The sequence below is a fragment of the Amblyomma americanum genome, chromosome 5 (assembly GCF_052857255.1).
Source record: "Amblyomma americanum isolate KBUSLIRL-KWMA chromosome 5, ASM5285725v1, whole genome shotgun sequence".
NCBI classification, from domain to species: Eukaryota; Metazoa; Arthropoda; class Arachnida; order Ixodida; family Ixodidae; genus Amblyomma; species Amblyomma americanum.
Genome location: NC_135501.1, coordinates 115,596,764 through 115,616,924, shown reverse-complemented (window position 1 = coordinate 115,616,924; position 20,161 = coordinate 115,596,764). Strand labels below are relative to the sequence as shown.

General features: G+C 43.1%; 1 long non-coding RNA gene across 1 annotated transcript; it reads left to right on the top strand.

The window, feature by feature from the left end:
* Nucleotides 1-4,911: 4,911 nt before the first annotated feature.
* LOC144134945 (uncharacterized) lies at nucleotides 4,912-8,732 on the top strand. The gene is made up of 3 exons (XR_013315315.1): nucleotides 4,912-5,008; nucleotides 6,886-7,093; nucleotides 8,613-8,732. It is a non-coding gene; the product is annotated as an uncharacterized LOC144134945 (long non-coding RNA).
* Nucleotides 8,733-20,161: the final 11,429 nt, after the last annotated feature.

Sequence of the window (20,161 nt, the reverse complement as noted above, 5' to 3'; positions counted from 1 at the left end):
CGGGCAAGGCTGAAGGTGAGGCAGAAGAGGCGTCTTTGCTCTTTCCTGTAAGCAGGGTTGGCAAGAGACAGCAATGCGCGTTAATTTTTTTTTAAACGCTGAGACTCAAATCCTCATAGAAAAAATCTGACTAGAATACACCAATGCAACCCACATCATCTACATACCATGGATGCCAACTCGTGTCACTCATGTACAAAATATCTATAATTCAGGTAGATTTAATGCAGAACGTCAAACTCAAATTATATAATTTTTTCATTTACAGTTCTACCTTTCTCAATGGCAGAAACCTCAATGGCCCCTTAGTAATGACTAGAAATATAACACTGTTTTTTTCTGCTATTCCTCACACTATTGAACCTAACTTCAATCGATATAGCCAGTCGTAAGGATATTGTCCCTCGTCAATAACTGTGAAAAAATTATGCCTCATGCTTGTATTTTCGAGCAGACTTGAGTGGGCCATGTTGTTACAGGTTCTCCTTAAAGAACGCGCAGATTCATGGTATTTGAAACAGGATGCTCACAATTTATAAGCGAAAGGAACGATCCGTAGTATAGGCTGTTTTCACGCAGCGGAATGCGGCAAAGCTTACTGTCACCTGGGACTAAATATAGATAAAAATGTAATAATATTAAGTGCAGTCAACAGCCAAATTCTTTACAAGCTTTGATGCGGTGGTATATATTTGGCAAATGCTCCATATTAGTATGCAAACCGCATTTAGAACTGCCCATTACGCTTTAGGAAAACCACAAGCGTTAACAAAGAAAACATAGTTTTGAAGCTAGGAACAGTATTTTACGCTGGCACTGAAATAATGGTGCGTGTAGATAAGCCTCTGCTTCAGAAATAGAGAAGTCAGCGTTAAATAGAGGGATGAGCTCCGAGAACACGAACAGTGTTCTAGAAGTCAGGTGTTATTGTCAGACTGGGCGTAATAATTAAAGCCACTGCTCATCGAAGAAGACTAAATTTAATAACCCGTATGCCCATTGCACCTGGCCTGTTAAGCAAGACTATTATTCCTATCGCTTACTCTATTCCTGCATGGTCATGAAACTTCGTGGAAACTGCAATTGAAATTTAGGGTTATAAAATAAACGAGCGTATAGTCGTTTATATATGAAGGATTTCAAGAATCTAGAGAGCAGCGGTGTGAGTAGCCGAAAGACGTTTTGTTCAGAGACCTTGCGTAGCGAGCGTGTATGGTGGTCATCTAAGCTGTGTTTTCTTTTCTTTCTGAGAAAATACAGTTGCTATATGCCAATAAGAAGTGTACACTCTTTTTCTCTGATGCTTTTGGCATCCTTACTGATTTGCCATGGGAACCGTAAGTATATTTTGATACATTTTCGCTTCTAACAAGTACAAGGCGAAACATGCATAAGTTTAGTGTAAATTAACAGAGATACAAGCACACCACGGCTCTGTCAAATATCCGCCAAACGATTCAACGTAGTTTCGCTCAGCGGTATGCCTTCGGCTTTGGTGAGCAGGGATTTTGCTTTCAGCACTTCGTCCCAAACTTGAACGCCTTTAGTTATGACGCCTGTAGCAGGAACGGCGAGCTGTAGAAAATCAGAAAGATGGAGGGGAGAAAATGATATGCAGTTGAGCTCTGTGGTAAAGACTCAGGCCATCAAACAGGAAGCTTGCGCCTAGGAAGCTAAACACGCGTAAGTTTTTTCATGTTTGTCTCTTTGTGTGTGGTGAATACTCAGAACAGCTTGCAAGTACTAGAAACAACTTTTTCCCCCTAATGTCTTTCCCTTCACAACTCTCCACGATTACCGCGGTAGCTTCTCCATGCGCCTTTTATCAAGTCTTTCCTGTCCTGATTACTACTTCCACGAAACCCAATGTATAATGGCGGCGCGACGTGCCTATTGGATAGCTGAAATTCTCGGAGAAGAAGCGCACTTAAAGACTGCGAAAAATTTTAGGACCACTGAGCCATGAACGGTGTAGGAAGAGCGATCATTTAAAAAGTTGTCATTGCTATCACTTCAATAAATCCTACGTAAAAATATCATAACCACAATGTTTGCTCGCTCGTATATTCCACGACTAAGCTATATCCTCGAAGGCTGCATGAAGGACATGAATGCTTATTTATTTTCAGTGTATGTGATGTCTTACTATAAAATGCAATCCTCTTCGATTCGATGCACCAATGGTTAGAGCATCCGCAGTGTTTGAGCGCAGCTCATGCATGCGCTGGCAACCAACTGCTCCCGGTTACGCGCCACTTCTGCAATGACACTAGCGTAAGTTCTTTTGGCGCTGTATATTTCCCCAAGAAAGCAGTAGGAAAGATATAGCTTTAGCTGTCACCTTCATTGCTCTTTCTAACACTGGCAGCTTTATTCACCGGTCGGTTAGCATAAGCGCTGAAGTTTTATTCATTACTGCCCCCGCACATATTCAACCCAACCCGGAAACAAAGTCATAGGCTACGTGTTATCGAAAATAGCAACTTCTCTGCTATCAAACATCACCGGCAGATTGGTAACTAGTGTTTTGCCTTACCCGCCTCTATGGCTCAGTGGTTAGGCCGCTAAGCTACTGATCCGGAGAACGAGGGTTCGAACCCGACCGTGGCGGCCAAGTTTCCATAGAGGCGAAACGCAAATGCCCCCCTGTGCTGTGCGATTTCAGTGCGCGTTAAAGATTCCCAGCTGGTCGAACTTATTTCGGGACCCCCCAATATGGCACCTCTTCTTTTCTTCTCTCCATCCCTCCTTTATCCCTTACCGTGCGGCGGGGTTCAGGTCTCCGTCTTGATGTGAGAGAGATATTGCGCTATTTGCTTTCCTCTAAATCCGAAATATAATTTGCTTTTTGCCATTCTTATATATAAAAGAGGTTTGAGTAACTTAGTGGGCCAATTTGACACAATCTTCCCTGTACAAAAAAAATAACACAGCGATCCTGCCAGCCTTCAACGCGAGTCTACAGCTAATACATAATGACAAGTTGACGTCCGATATTAGTGTAGTTGTTTCCTATATAAGGCTACTGAAATATGTAAGCAACTCGCTCATTTTGGTACCAAGTAGTGCAGTTTGATTGCTTAGAAATGTCGGGTGTTCGGAGCTTTCTTTGTCCTATTTTTTCGTGGAAAGAGAAAACTTCTTGGTCGCATCCGGACTAAACAAAAGGGTTAACATTCAAATGACTTTAGATCGCATAAGCTTTTTCACTGCCTGATGACTGCTTTCTCCGAAACAAGATGCTAGGAGAATACGTCTCTGAACGGGAGTTTATTTGGGTGTAGCATCGCAGTGCGCCAGCACCGTTTATAGCGATCGCTATTAGCAGCACATTCTGGACCAAAGATGCGCGACCCGCTGTTCAGACAGTTGCAGCTCTGCCTCAGTGTGGGCGAGCTGTAGAGGCTACCAGAGGGTGGAAAGAGGCTCACCATCTGCGGTGCTCAGCTGCTGTCGACGCCACTGGCGTTTCCGATGAGGAGAGCCACTTCGGAGAATTACGGAGGACATTTATGCCTTGCTGCGTAGTGTAAGAAATGCAGTGATATTTCTCGCTCTGTCTGTTCTAGCTGCACGTGGCATGAATATTAGCCGAATTGGTACAATTTGACAGGCTCGTGAGTGTTTTGTTCGTTCTTAAAGCAACTTCCAAACCACGATATTTTGCGAGAGTTGTGCTCCTTGTACGAATTTGTTTCAGTCCGCATTTCTTGATGGGCACGAAACCAACACTTACGCATGGACGACGCTTGGCAGTAGGAGCACCGTAGATACATCTTTATTAAACGCAGAGTGACGAAATACTTGACGCGGACACCATGCATCGATTCACGCATCTCCGCGGATGTTACCAACAAAACTCCGCGATGTGTAAAGCAAAATGCAGTCTCCGCGTTAGTGGTAACTTTCCCCTACCTCCAGAGCTTCCATCACGCACCCGCTAACCGGCTTCGGTTTTTTGTAGTGATAGCCAGACCCTTCGCGCCAGCCCCTTCGCGAGGTCAACGTTGCTGAACGCTGAGCCGTGGCACCACCACTCCGCCATCTTTGCGCATGCGCGGAGTGACGTCATAACCAGCAGCTGGTATCCGCGCCGCGTGCCTCGCCGCTGCGCCGACAGCGGAGCAGACGCCGCCCGCCTCGTCAGTTGTGCGCATGCGCAGTGACGTCATTAGCTAGCATTTCGAGTCTTCAGCGTGGCGGCGCAGCGGCCACCGTTGCAGCTGGCGGCGGCGCGGCGCGCCGGAGAAACCGAGTGGGAGGGAGCGTGAATCCACGTCCAGGGACCAAGATGTAGAAGAAATGGTCAGCGAAACGCAGCGGCGAAAGACTGACTTTGCAATTCGACTGAGCGAGTTCCACTCGGCCAGATATAGCTATCGCGTCACTCCAGGTTTAACCAGAGCTAAACCACGGCCATTTTAAAACGCAAATCACTCGTGACACCGGATCAACGAAAGTTGCAGATACAGCTGTCACGGTACATAACTAATTCTTGCGAATCGCGTGCTGAACGTCTCCAAAATGTGGAATATTAGAGTACATCGCCTCTCTCCTATTCTTCTGCATGATCATTTATGAAGGTATTGGGCTGCTGGACAGCAGCTGTCATACCGCAACATACCCTTCCTGAATGAAAAGAAATATCATCAGATAAGATAGTCTCCTAGCCGGTTAAATTGTTCTGTGTCGTTGCAAAACATTATTAAAGAATGAAATGCGAGAAAAAATTGTCAGGCACTTCGTTTTGTATTGAAGATTGCTTAACAATTTTTTTGTGTTTCTGATTCTTTTAAAGCCCAGTGGCAACTGCTCGCTGATAAGTGGTACATCAAGAGGGTCACGTGTAAACAACCACTCATGGAGCCAGTCGGAGATTGCGCCGTAAATACACTCAAGTACTTCTTCAACCAGACATCCCAAATGTGTGAACGCTTTTTATGCAATGGCTGCTTGAGCAATGGTGTCTTTGAATCCCGCTACGACTGCGTGCGTTACTGCCACAGGAGTAAGTGCTTTGCTTCTCGCATATTGGGTTTTTGTAGCTGCTTATGTGGCCAGTATGATGGTCTCTATAAACCTTTCTACCATAGCACAGAATACCAATCCATAAGAAGGATCTATCACATGGGCTCAGGACTGCTCCGTCGAGGTTTGCAGCGTAAACATCCTTATCAAGAAGTGAGATATTTTTATGAAAGGTGGCTATGTAGATTACGCCAGAACGAATTTTCTGAGAGTGTACTCAACCTTCACAATGAAAGTGAGCAACTTTTGGATTATAGCCGGCAACGAAAGTTTATTGTCATTCATACTAGATCACATTGACAGGGCACTCTTAGTTCCACAATATCCTATTCAAAAAGTTTAGTTTATTGTGAGGAAGTCGACTATTCCCCACGAAGCTTTGTCGCTACTCAATATAATTCATTCCAAGGAAGAGATTGTTGTAGTTACCAGCATACCTGTTGTCATTAAATGTGCTCACATTCTGCTTGCTTTATTTAGAAGGACATTTTATTAATTCTCGCTTAATTACTACAAAGACATTTTCAAAAGACCTGGCTCTGAAAGCGATTAATTTTATTTTCCTTTTTCACTTTATATCTTCATGCACCCATGCGAAAACGCAAAATTATCGGCGCCGTAAAAAAAGTGGAGAAAATAAATCAATGAGGTCATGGTGAATAATCAAAAGGTTTGAACTCCAGTCATTAAACACTTTAAAAAGCTTTGCTGTGGTGAACTTCCGAGTTTAAAGTGAAAACTTGTATTGTTAGCAACTGAAATGCAAACCTTTCGCAAAAGAGCACGCTCATAAAGTTTGTTATTGTGTTACGCAAAATGAAAACCGTCAAGCTCATGTACTCGCCTTTGATGTCCTGTGCAGGATAGCCTGCCTTAGATGCGGTGCACGTTATACTGAAAGGATGCGAGAACACCGTAGAGAGCGCGGAATGACTTATCTCAGTTATACTGCATCTTAATGCAACTTAATTTTGCGTTTTAGACAACTCGGGTAGGTTAATGGCTACGTTCACCTCAAGGATTTTTTCCAAGCGGCAGCGATTACAGGAAAATATAGAATCACGCCAGCCTCGACCTAAAACCTGGTGTAAAAATTGCACGTCACTGTTTCTTCACTGCTGGCAAGAACACTACAGCTCTTTTCATTTTAAAGTGCAGTGAATGATATTGCGATATGTTTAAAGATTTACATTGCACTTATACTTCTGGCCCAGGCCATGAGTACCAAATTAGACGTTTTTTAGAGAAGAAAGTACATATAATGCTGTTTGCCGCTCTTCTCTACTGGACCTCCAAAGTTAATAAAGCAGCTCTAAATTAGAATGAAAAATAAAACAAACAAAATATCCCGAGGAAGACAGAGTGGGTTATGGACCAAAGACCAGTTACTGATATCCAAGAGGATATTCCAAAAGAAGACATACGCAGCAGGTTAGTGAATAATCAGAATGCGAAATGATATTAGTATATTTGTGGTAATAATATGCATTCGCCACTTCTAACCTAGGGTTGCGTTATAGGGGATGAAAGAGAGATGCCTTTACCCTGCACTGGGCGCAGGTTAATGTCACAGTGATGCTCAAGGTGATAACAGTGAAGGTTGTAGAAATTCGAACTCTGGGGTCTACAAGTAGCGAGTACCAGTTCGTCTCGGGCATTTGATTATAAACCCATATCCCTGCGTCCAAATACCAGGATGGATAGTTAGCTTCTCGCTCGCAAAGAGTAACCTTACCCTTATCAAAATAAAACAATCATGCTGTCTTTGGCAAAAGAAATATTAGACTGCAGTTTGAGTTGACAGCTTCTTGAAACACCTTTTCTAACAATACATATTTCTGGCATTGCTTCACTCAGATGAACGTGCAGGAGTATGCGCCCAGCGCCGCCCTGACAACTGTGCTGAACTAAAAGCCAAAGGCAAAAGATTGCCCCCATCCAGTATGGATGCATGGTAATACGACTTGCAGAGGAGAAGATGCATGAAGTTTCAGTTTTGTGGACCATCAGTGCCGATCATGTCTAATTACTTTACGACATTGACGGTGTGCATGATGGAATGCAGGTGCGTATTTTATGTCACGCTCACCGACTAGAACATGCCATTAACGTGAGGTAAACTCGATGTTGCTTCTGAATACTATCAGGCACGACTGTAATGGCAAATAATTCCTCATGGTTATGTTGTTCGTTAGGTTCAGGAGCTTTGCAGCTGGCATACTTTTTGAATTTGTAACCATCCCGTCAGCGCCAGCAGGCAGTTTGGATTAGTAAAAACAATTAGACAGAAGGCCCTAGAGTTTAGACCGTTGCTTGGAGTGGGCTGAGAAAAATCGCCGATAACTTTAAATAAATGTAAAGAAAATATTGGGAACAAAAAAACATAAATTTTGAAGAATATAAGCTCCACTACTACTTTCTTTTGCTAGTATGTGTATATTGCGGGAAAGTATATACACCTCATTCGGTGAAAAAGCAGCCGGCGTAGTAGTAGTCGGCCCCGCGTGTCGGAAATAATCGGAGGCTGGTTAAAAGAAATAGTATCTTGGTAATTTTTGGTCCCAGTGATTGATGATTGGTTGGCGTGTGATAGGCGGTGACGAGTTAAGGAAATTATTATTAAGTGAATAAATAAAAAATTAAGAAATAGAAAGAAGGAATTCAAAGGTATCAGAATGCTGAGAATGAAAAGTCAGTGCTCGATGAAGCTAATTAAGAAATGTAAGAGTGCTTAGTTGAATAATTAAATTATTGACAAAATTCAAAGATGGAAAACGCGTTCAAAGGGTTCAAACTGCTCAAAATAGCTGAACCCACTACGCTGTCGCGTCATACCCTTAACGTGGAGCTTAAGTATACTCTTTCCCAAAATGGCGATTATTATAATATTATTAAGTATCCTCTTCAATACTTGTATCTCCTAATTTTTTCCACAGATCGCAGAAGCGTTATGAATGACCTACTTGGGTGGGCTTAAATACCCGGCCCAGACATCAAAGTGAATGTAGGGGGTGTTACCGGGTTACTGGGTTAAAAATTGACTTGTAACAACTGGCATTGAAATGACGCCGTGCTGCCTTTGTCATTTTTTTGGATGGTGAACAATGAGGACGCACTCGGCTCGATGTTTTATAATCCTAATTTCATCACTTCACGATGCGCGTACTCACACTTTTAAGTACAGTTTCTTTCTGCGTGTAATCGAAAGCTGGAATTCTTTACCTGGTTGTACGCGAACTCTTCCCTTAAAACTGATTTAGAGGCTACTGAATAGTATTGCCTTTTCTTGCATATGTTTTTTTCTGTACTCACATTGTCTCTGCTGTTCGCCATTGTTGTTCTCCTTCTTGCTGTGCGTTGTTTTGTTTATACCCACCCCTGCATTAGCCCGATATTGCCGCAGTATGTACAAATAAATAAATAAGTAAATAAAAATAGTCTCCATATCTTAGAGTAACACTTTGCATATCTTGATACAGAGAACTGGAATTAGATCTTAGAGTAACACTTTGCATATCTTGATACAGAGAACTGGAATTAGATTCTGAAGTTGCGTGATATGGCTTGTCCGCATTGTTTTGCAGAGGAGTCCTCACCGTTGTCCACCTGAACAATGAAATAAATATGGTGATAAATTTCTGTATGGAATTTCCTGGAAGCGGGTGAAGCAACTGCATCTGGAGACTAATGAAGGCAGATTGACTCAAGAAAAAGTACGGAAAGAAAGCTTGTGAAGGTTTCTTTCTGGGTCATTCGATGTATGGATATGCGCTTCTTCAGTAGCTACTAGAGGTGATGAAAACTATCAGTTCAGTTTCAAAGTGCAGTTGTATTTCATGTTTTGCGCTTCATTCGCGCGATATCTTTATTTGAGTGCATACTGAAAACGTACTGATGGTGTGAAAATTGCTGAAAAGTATCTACCCGTTATACTGCTTTGCAAATGCCTTCAATAATGTGAGATAGGAGAAATAGAAAAAAGGGGCCTTATGCAATAAATACAGCATTCTAGAGCACATATGTCTTTTTCATGAGAAACGTATGGCGCAAGACAGCGCGAGAAAAGGATAGTCACACAAAGAACAGGCTACTCACAAACATACCTCATAATTCTGGACAAAATAATTTCTGAGCGGGAAACCATTTATGAACGCAACTTTTTCAAACAACCAACATATCTGCAGATCACCCGACGACAGTCTTGATTTTTTTGTATTAGCATTTTTGGCATCGTCAAAAGCGTACCTCATTGGTTTTCTATGGCAGTCTTAACTGTTTTGTGCGCTGGATAGAAATCCTTTAAACGAGAGATTTGGCTACATATAACAAGAATGGACAATAACCTTCAATATTTATAGAACAGTCTTTTACAATTTTCTTATTTTTAGAATTTTTTTTCCTAGAATGCTGGCCATGATAGTGTATCATAATCGAGTATTACTTTACTCCTGCCAAAAAACGGAGGTTTGTAGGATTCCTAAACTACGCATTTTTGTTCACAATAGCCGGTTGGGTCCGTTCTGGCCATGACATTCATTTAAGCACATGACGATTAGAAACTTGTACACTGAATTTATGCAATACACAACACGTTTAAGATTTTCTGTAAATTTTTCGCATTTTTCATTATTTAGTTTTAGGAGCTTGTTAATGGCTCCTGGCCAAATACATTTCTTTTTACGTATATTAAGCATTTGTTTCTGCCATGGGGCCCAAATAGGCGCCCACATCACGGAAGGTGAGACTTTATTGACATACAACGGCTTTAAAGTAAAGCAACAAAGTAGAACTAATAAAGAAACACCGTTTGAAAAATTTATTGATGACATGCAGCCCTTAGCTTCAGATAGAAGCGTGCAAAAAATCTTGAGATTAGTTCGTTGGCAGAAAAGCTTGTCTTTACAATTTGCGCTGATGCGCGGTACCTAAGTAATCCTTGAAATGTACGGCGCATACATCTTTGTATAGACCTGTTAACTGCAGATACCGCAGCAAGATAACCACCTCTACGCATGACCATGGCACTCAGAGTCGTATTAATATTAGTTGATTTTTTATTCATGGTAAACAACTTTCATAGTGTTAACCTTACTAAATTGCGTAGGCATTAGTGTACTTCGACCGCCATCATTGTCTGTAATAAATATCCTGATTCCCAGAAAGAGACATATGAAATTAAAGGAACCAGTAATAATTTTCGAATCTGTAGATATTTTTTTCAGGTGCCATTTCTCCTTTCATACTTTCCTTCTACGAAGTGCCTTGCAAATAATGTTCACAAAGCAAGCTCGGTTCAATAAATGCTGCTGTAAAAGATATTTTTAAATGTATTTTCAGCACGTGGTGCTGTCAGGGGAGCACGTCCGGTGTGGATAATGTTCCCAGTGTCTACGGATTTCTCTGTTCCCGCAAAAAAAATCCTGATAAAAGCAGTTGAAATGCAGAATACGACTTTTTCGAACAAAAAGCAGTGTTTTTGAGCATTTGGGCCTTTCAGCTCAGAATCACAGAAATGTCACATGAACGTCGTCTGAAAACTGCCACTGCCCTGTGGGCATAGAGGGAGTCAGTCACGAAGTGTCCTGAACTACATAGAGCAGAAAACACTTTTCCAGAATGCAATTACAGTCAAGAACCAACCCAGCCCCGGCACAAAGTGAGCATTTCTTCCAACCGCAGCGTTACAGTCCCCAGCCATCGCCGCTCAGTTTTGCTGCCACAGTCAGTGCTCACCATCCTTAGGTCCTCGATTGCTATTGTTTAAAACCCGTTCTCCTGCCGTGTTACTTAAGTCTTTGGGCAATCACTTGCCATTGTCGAGTTGCTCGATGCCGCAAAAGGTCACCGCCTCATCGATATCACGGCTACCTTTCAAATCAGCACATCGGTGACCCGTCTTCTCGATGTTTTATAATGCTTCTTCGATGCTGGCTTGACACCTCCCCAATGAGCTGACGTTTGCAGCATCCTTCAGCGTTTCCAAGGTTTGCTTAATTATTCTTCCTTTGGCTGAGCCACAGTCATTACCGACCATATATACACTGGCACTAGTATACTTGCGGGGCAACACACGTGGAAAGTCTCAGCCGCAGTACCCCGCATCATTGACGAAATGGTGCGCGACTTGCTCCAAAACCATGTGACTCAGCCATCCAGAAGCCTGCGGGCATCTGCGGGCATAGAAAAAGGCAGGGTTTTATCGTAATTAAACAGAGTACAAGTGCAAAAGTATGTGTTTAGCTTGACTGGCTAATGGTTTTCTTTTGCTGGGTCGTCGGCACGTCTGGCGACGGTACTAGCCTCAGGTTCTGCTGATCTGCTCTGTTCGTGCTGCAGATGGAAGTTGATGATGGCGACGATGTGCAATGGACAGCGCGAGAGCGTGTTCCAGTTTAACACTAGCCTTGATTGGGTGCACCGACAGCATACTGCTCTCGCGCAGTGACCAGAGAAGCAGATCTGTTGGTGTTGTGGGTGGCCGAGATCTTCATGCATGGCGTTCTACCGGATCTTGGTGAAAAAACAGCACACAAGCAGACACAGACAGAAAGAAGGGGACAAGCGCTGAACTAGCAACTGAGGTTTTATTGAGAAACATGGCGAAATATATACAGCACAGCATACAGCATTCAAAAAACATATAAACAGCACATAAAAGGCGGATAAGAAGCCAGCATCCAAAATCATCGCTTAATGTTGCATATCCAAGAATTCCATCTCTTTTGTTGAAAGAAGGATAGACGGGGTGCTGACACATGAGTCCTCCGCTTTTGCTATCGCCCTGGCCTCGATAATTTCCCTTGTTATTGAGCACTTGTTTCGTGCCAGGATTTTGCAGCCGTGAAGGTCGGGTATGCAGGCAGGTTTATGATTGCAACGGTGACAGTGCTTAGCCAGAAAACCTGATGAAGCAATGGATCTTACATTGTTGTTATGCTCCAGTAATCTTTCGTTAAGACACCGACCGGTCTGGCCGATGTATCTGCTTCCACACGGTAACTTAAAAAAAACTAAAAAAAACTAATAAAACTGTGTAAAGCGACAAATCCAATGAAAAAGCCTCGTCCTGGATGCAAAATCAACCACCAGAATCCTTTTGTTGCATGTGATCAGGGTGTTGTTTATGAAATTAAGTTACCGTGCGGAAGCAGATACATCGGCCAGACCGGTCGGTGTCTTAACGAAAGATTACTGGAGCATAACAACAATGTAAGATCCATTGCTTCATCAGGTTTTCTGGCTAAGCACTGTCACCGTTGCAATCATAAACCTGCCTGCATACCCGACCTTCACGGCTGCAAAATCCTGGCACAAAACAAGTGCACAATAACAAGGGAAATTATCGAGGCCAGGGCGATAGCAAAAGCGGAGGACTCATGTGTCAGCACCCCGTCTATCCTTCTTTCAAGAAAAGAGATGAAATTCTTGGATATGCAACGTTAACCGATGATTTTGGATGCGGGCTTCTTATCCGCCTTTTATGTGCTGTTTATATGTTTTTTGAATGCTGTATGCTGTGCTGTATATATTTCGCCATGCTTCTCAATAAAACCTCAGTTGCTAGTTCAGCGCTTGTCCCCTTCTTTCTGTCTGTGTCTGCTTGTGCGCTGTTTTTTCACCAAGATGCAAAACCAACTAGCCCATTCAGCTGCTTTACTGACAATGATTTCTTGTACATCGGGCTCTTTTATGTGTAGCAAGTTGGACCCAAGCTTCCTTATTTCACTCACAGCCGACGCAGCATGCAGAGCAAGAATTCTGTCTTTCTGCATCAGAAAAAAAGTTTTGCCACCAGACATACGAGCACTTTTCGGGTGCCTAAATCCCTCCAGAGGGCACGCTGCCAGAATCTGCAAGCTTCTTTGTTCTGAATGGCAACGACAAGCACATATGTACAAGGATTGCCTATACGCAAAATTAAGCACTCATGGGTCGCCGTCTACGAGGAAGATATTGTGGTCACAGTGGAAGAAATGCCTGGACTGTACTACTGAATTCTTGTGGCAACCAGTCCTTCGCGGGCTTCGGGACTCATTGGCTCCAAGGAACACCACAACACGAAACCAGGTCCACACAGAGGACGGCGTCCGCCTTCCGGAAGGAGTTCGTCGAGTGCTGGAAAGAGGGCCGAAATTCGCCATAGAACCAAAACTGACCGCCTCCGAACAGTTGGCCTTAGTGAGACGGATTTCTCGACGGGCAACGGACCGCAACATCGATGGGTGTATTTGGAGTGGCGTAGATGTGCTCGACCAACACAAGCAATCAAACTCCAGGGTGCCATTTGGAAAGACGCTATCCTTCCTTCAAAAAGAGGCACTGTGTGTTCTGCCTGCCGATAAAGAAGGTGGGTTTGCAGTGTTTTCTGTGGGGACCTTCTCCCGTAAAGCATCACAGGCTGTGAATGCTGCGTTTGACAGCAAAAATGTTTCACTAAAAAGAGCGAAATCAAAGGCAAAGAAACTGTGCAACAAGCTCAATCTAACAGGACTTGTAACCCACATAGACAAGAGTGAGAATTTGTCATTACAAATGTTGTTTGCCGCCAAAACGCACAAGCCAGAGTGCCCTTTCAGGGTCATAGTGTCGGAGCGTGGGACGTGGCAAAAGAGCATTGGAATTTTCTTGCAGGACCAGCTGAAAAAGCTTACCTTTGATGACCCGTTCCTAATCAAAAATTCCAATGAAGTTGCTAACTATCTCAATTCTGTAGAAGGAAAATCAGTGACGGCCTTTTCTATTGACATCAAGGATTTGTTTTATTCACTCCCGCATGATAGATTAATGTAGTGTGTAGAAACGTGCATTGATAAGGCAGGAGCTGTTGCATTCCAGAATGAGTCGGGTATAGATGTAGGGGGCTTTTTGGAACTATTGCATCTTTATCTGACATCTACATATGTAGACTGGGGAAAAACACGTATCTACAAAAGCAAGGTGTGTGTATAGGCTCATGCATAGCGCCCTTGTTGAGCGATTTATTTCTGGCTGAGTGTGACAATGTGTTGTTAACACGTCTGGACGGCTGCCAAGTTTTAAACGTGGCACGATATGTTGACGACTTTCTGATTATAATAGAAAGGACAGACCGACCTCTTGACGAAACATTCGGGAGCATTCTAAGAATATTCGAGGAGTGTTTAAACCCCCTAACTTTGACCAATGAACTGCCTCTGGATGAAAGCATCCGTTTCTTGGACTTAAGCCTCCGGTTTACGAACAACCATGCCTGTTGGATTTATGATCCTAGGGGAAAAAAGCCGATACTTCCGTACGATTCGGCACACTCGAAATTGGTGAAAAGGGGTATAGCTAAGCTTTGCTTTCGTAATGCATTAAACAAGTCGTGTTTTCACACAGTTGAGGAAAGCCTACTGAAACAAACTGCCCGTCTAGGTGCGGCTGGCTACCCCAGTGAATTGCTATTGTCAGTGGCGGAAGGTGTTCTAAAAGAGAAAAAAGCGGAAGGGCAGACGGGATGCAATCAACAAAAGGGACAAAGAGATGATAAACAAAAAGTTGTGGTCATCCCTTATATGCATAAGATCTCGCACAACCTTAAGAAAATAGCCAAGAAGGCCGATGTTAAGGTTGTGTTTTCTGCCCCAGAAAAACTAATAAAACTGTGTAAAGCGACAAATCCAATGAAAAAGCCTCGTCCTGGATGCAAAATCAACGACCAGAATCCTTTTGTTGCATGTGATCAGGGAGTTGTTTATGAAATTAAGTTACCGTGTGGAAGCAGATACATCGGCCAGACCGGTCGGTGTCTTAACGAAAGATTACTGGAGCATAACAACAATGTAAGATCCATTGCTTCATCAGGTTTTCTGGCTAAGCACTGTCACCGTTGCAATCATAAACCTACCTGCATACCCGACCTTCACGGCTGCAAAATCCTGGCACGAAACAAGTGCACAATAACAAGGGAAATTATCGAGGCCAGGGCGATAGCAAAAGCGGAGGACTCATGTGTCAGCACCCCGTCTATCCTTCTTTCAACAAAAGAGATGGAATTCTTGGATATGCAACGTTAAGCGATGATTTTGGATGCTGGCTTCTTATCCGCCTTTTATGTGCTCTTTATATGTTTTTTGAATGCTGTATGCTGTGCTGTATATATTTCGCCATGCTTCTCAATAAAACCTCAGTTGCTAGTTCAGCGCTTGTCCCCTTCTTTCTGTCTGTGTCTGCTTGTGCGCTGTTTTTTCACCAAGATGCAAAACCAACTAGCCCATTCAGCTGCTTTACTGACAATGAGTTCTACCGGAACCGTCAATGTGCGCTGTGACGAATAATAATTATAATAATGATTGGTTTTTTGGGGAACGGAAATGGCGCAGTATCTGTCTCATATATCGGTGGACACCTGTACCGCGCCAAAAGGGAAGGGATAAAGGAGGGAGTGAAAGAAGAAAGGAAGAAAGAAGTGCCATAGTGGAGGCCTCCAAAATAATTTCGACCACCTGGGGATCTTTAACGTGCACTGACATCGCACAGCACACGGGCGCCATACCGTTACCGTTTTCGGATTTGCCACAACCCATTTCTATAAAGAAACTCCGCAGCTTAATAGGTCTGTGCCCATACTTCCGACGAGTCGTCCGCAGTTTCACTACTATCGTCGCTTCAATGACCACCCGCCGCGGTGGCTCAGTAGTTAGGGTGCTCGACTACTGATCCGGAGCACCCAGGTTCAAACCCGACCACGACTGCTGCGTTTTTATGGAGGAAAATCGCAAAGGCGCCCGTGTTTTGTGCGATGTCAGTGCACGTTAAAGATCCCCAGGTGGTCGAAATTATACTAGAGCCCTCCCCTAGGGCACCTCTTCCTTTCTTCTTTCACTCCCTTCTTTATCCCTTCCCTTACGGCGTGGTTCAGATGTCCAATGACATATCAGACAGATACTGTGCCATTTACTTTCACCCAAAAAAAAAACAATTATTACATTATCGCTTTCATGACCCGGCTGCACTCCGACCACGATCTTATGGTCTGGTCGCCAACATTTGCGGACGCCCTTACGAGGCTGCGCCAGCTATTGAAAACGGCTGTTGAAAAGCGCATTTAGGCGCTTGTGCTGTAAGAATAAGCCAGACCGGTGTTGGCGGCATCGGCCTCGGTGCGGTTCGCGCTCATCCCGAGCTTAGATTTCACGAGTACATTGTCGGCTAGGTCAGCCACACGCTAACAGAAGCTGTGAAGAAGTTGTCCGTTACTGCGAAAGAATAGTTAGCACCCTTTGGCCACCGGAAAATTTCTACTCTAACTCTACCAGCGCACTTTTTATCACGGCTGATAGCACACCGTTCGTCCTAAAGTGTGCGATGTAACCGGCCGTCCTTCGACCTTTGCTACAGCATTAACAAATTACTGAAGTTTGGAGAACTAAAAATGCTACAAACTAGACACGAGATTCTCGACAGCCTCCCGATGAGTTAACACTGACTTGGCACTCCGCCTTTATTAAAACCATGGCTACTGTTACTTGCGAGAAACTATATAAGCCCAGGCTAACGTGAGCACACGGCTGAGAGGGTTGAACGTGTTGCTAGTGCCGAACAACAGCAGAGAAATCTGTGGCACGTTAACACAAATGCATGAAAAGACTCCGAGTCAGCTCACAGCACGAAGAAGAGAAGCGACAGAACGCTGCAGGAAGTAAGCATCTAAACTGGTTAGGAAAACTGATTGTTCGGCCAAGTGAGGAAAAGCGGTTGATGTCAGTTACTCGAACGTCTATCCGGCGGAGCGGCCAGTCAGACATTCTAAATTACCTAGCTCAGCAATCAAAAACGGGCGCAGGCAGGGTCCCCTGATGCAGCCAAACAAATTTGCCTGTAGTAGAGTGCGGCTACCATTATCTTTTGGAGCATTAGATACAAAAACACTTTGTTTCCGAAGAGGATAAACAAAAAATTCGAAAGCCTTGTTAGGTACACAGCTTTTACGATAAATTACAAAATAAGACTTCCTGTACACAAATGTTTTGAATACTTCAGCGAGAGTTATTTTCGGTCTAGTTGGCTTGATATCTGTAATGACATCAAAGGTTAGGCGCAAAAAAGACGACACAAAGACAGAAGAAACGACAGGACGAGCGCTCGTCCTGTCGTCCTGTACTGATCAGATCGACAAATTATGGCACAAGGTAAACGCTCTTGTGAGCCGGAAACAGAAGGCACAATCAATAGATCAAATTTTCAGAAACGGTAGCCTAGTCAAATGGCAGCTCTCTTATGCGTTCAGTTACTATTTCTGATTCGAATTAGAATAAAATTTGAATTCAAATCTAAATCTCAGCAATCTTATTCCATCAAGACGAATAGAAAAAACAATTTGCTTCAACTCATTTGACACTGTCAAATTTCGGTCTGCATAACTGAGCCGTAATAATTCACTCAGCTGCGACGCAGACAGCTAATAGAAGGCGCCTTAGAATGAAATAGCTCCAGTTTTGGTTTCTAATTCCAACTTGCGTTTTGCAAGCTGTGTTCGCTCCATTAAAAACAAAACTGCACGGGCAAGAGTGATTTTTTTTTAAAAAAGAGAGCAAACTTTAACCTTCCGGACGTAGACTGGATAACTATGCAACACACATCATCATCTTCAGAAGCTCTTTTTGACTTAATGCTCTCCTTTAATCTCCACCAAATTATCCTAGAACCAACGCGCAAGCAAGGATCAGCAAACAATATACTCGATCTTATACTAATCAGTGATCACTTTCCAGTACACCAAGCGCAGACAGAAATCATCGAAGGCATCTCTGATCACAACATACCATTATGTTTGTTACCTCTAGACTGCTCAATACAAAAACGATCCGATGTAAAGACAGCACTGAACTTCGATAAGGCTAATAATGCCAGCATATTAACCTACCTCGCACATGAATTTGAAGCACTCAGTGAAATGGTCTCCGACCCCTCAATCAATATTAACAGGGTTTGGCTTCATTTTAAGACTATGGTTTCACACTGCATAACTAATCATGTTCCACTAAAAACTAAGCGTCCACAAAGAAACAGTCCATGGGTAACAAGGGATGTTATCCACGCTAAACGTCATGTGAAAAGGTTGCGTATTTCTATCAAAAATCATGGTTCATGTCCTTCTCAAACTACAAAACTAGCGTGCGCAATCGCGAAGTTCAGAGAGATAGGCAAACGGGCCAAGAAACACTACTTTAATGTAACACTGCCTAACTTTCTGACAAACAACCCGCATAGATTTTGGAACCATTTCCGTCCAACTACGAACCCGTTATCCGACTTGTCTCCAGAAGATAGAGCTAACAATGCTAATGCGTACAACACGTTTTTTCACTCAAGTTTCACAAAAGATGACGGTAATCTTCCGGACTTTTACGGCAATCAAACATCACGCATTGACCCTTTAATCATATCAGATGCCGGCATTTTTAATCTATTACTCACGCTTGACCCTAAAAAATCACCCGGACCAGACTATATCCCAAACGATTTCTTGAAACGATACGCTGAATGGTGCAGCAGATACTTGGGTCTAATATTTCGTAAATCTCTCGAGTCATCAACTTTACCGGACGACTGGAAGAAGGCAAAGATTATACCAATACACAAAACAGGAGACACCACATTACCATCGAACTATAGACCAATATCTCTCACCAGCACGGCTTGCAAGATGCTCGAGCATATCATCCTTCAACACCTAACAAACTTCCTTGATACACACAATCTGTTATCTCCAAACCAACATGGATTCCGTCATGGGCTATCAACCGTCACACAGCTTACAGAGGTTGTGCATGACCTTGCATTCGCCATCAATAACTGTAGCCAGACTGACATTATATTATTGGACTTTTCTAAAGCATACGATCGCGTCTGCCACAACAAATTAATAGCAAAGTTACGGGGTGCCATCGGGGATGGGGAAATTTTAGATTGGATTTCAGATTACTTATCAAACCGGACACAATTCGTACTGTTTCAGAACATGGAATCTGCGACAGTACCCGTCATATCAGGTGTACCTCAAGGATCCGTGTTGGGGCCACTGTTATTTTTAATTTTCATCAACGACATAACCAACAATATCGATTCTAACATAACTCTTCGCCGATGACTGCATTATTTATAAAACAATTAACAGCTACGAAGACCACATTTCACTCAGCGATTCATTGAACAAAATAACCGAATGGTGCAAAACATGGCAAATGACGGTAAACACGACTAAATCTGTTTGCATGACGGTAACAAGAAAAAGGCAACCTTATGATTTTCCGTACTTTGTTAATGGCAGAATACTGACGAAAGTTCACCAGCATAAGTACTTAGGCATCACACTAACTTCTGACCTCAAATGGGACGCGCACATTGCTAGCATAACCTCGAAAGCATTACGCAAACTATTTTTTCTTCGAAGATGTCTGCGCCTTGCACCCACATCGACAAAGCTTCTCGCATATACTACTTTCGTTCGACCAGTTTTAGAATACGCTAACACAGTTTGGATCCCCCATTCAGTGACTAATGCAACAAAACTAGAAAAAGTACAGCGTAAAGCATTGCGGTTTATACACAACAAATATAAGCGCACAGATTCACCAACTAACCTCGCGGCTATTTCGGGTTTAGAGACGCTATCATCAAGAGCGCAACAAGCACGACTAAAATTTTTATTTCACCTGATGCACAACTACTACAAGATAGACGTATCAAAATACATATCTTTCTCGCAATCACGCCCGTTGAGGCATAAACACGCAGCCGCGATAACAGAATACTCATGCCATAACGACACGTTCATGTATTCGTACTTTCCCCTCGTGATCAGAGAATGAAATCGCCTTGATCCCTCAATCATAACTGCAACCACATTAACTCAGTTCACGTCACGGATAGAATCCTTATCAATTAACGAATAAAGCAGTTTCACTGACATACTCAACCGCCTCTCATCACTTCATTAGATTGTTAATTAATTGTGAAGAAAGTCTTATTTTTTCCGCTGCTGTGTTCCCATGTGCTCTAATTGAATTCCTTATGGCAATGCTCTATTCGACTCCTAGACATGTATTTTTCTTTTTCCTTGCTAATGTTTACCTTTTCTTGTATTTTTCTTGTTCCTTTCTGCTCACGT